This window comes from Anarrhichthys ocellatus, unplaced genomic scaffold, assembly GCF_004355925.1.
Source record: "Anarrhichthys ocellatus isolate YVR2014 unplaced genomic scaffold, GSC_Weel_1.0 scaffold20, whole genome shotgun sequence".
In the NCBI taxonomy this organism is placed as follows: domain Eukaryota; kingdom Metazoa; phylum Chordata; class Actinopteri; order Perciformes; family Anarhichadidae; genus Anarrhichthys; species Anarrhichthys ocellatus.
The window spans coordinates 6,121,510-6,121,777 of NW_022280050.1; positions in this window are offsets into that span (position 1 = coordinate 6,121,510).

Genomic DNA, 268 nt, shown 5'->3' on the forward strand with positions numbered 1-268 from the left:
GAAAACTATCCCTACAATAGAACACAGTATAAATACTAGAGCACCAGTTTGTAGTTGTTCTAATGACCACATTAATTATTAGTGCTCTAGGTTCTTAATACCTGTCAAAGGTAATATTTTACTATTCAGGTCACAATATCAACCACTAACATAAGTCTTATCCATCAAGCTCAAGACTTTCCATTTTACTCTCCATATTTGACCTGAGATGACAGCAGCGTAGCTATACATCAAAGCGAATTGCTCCTTTTTGACTCTTCCCAGTACC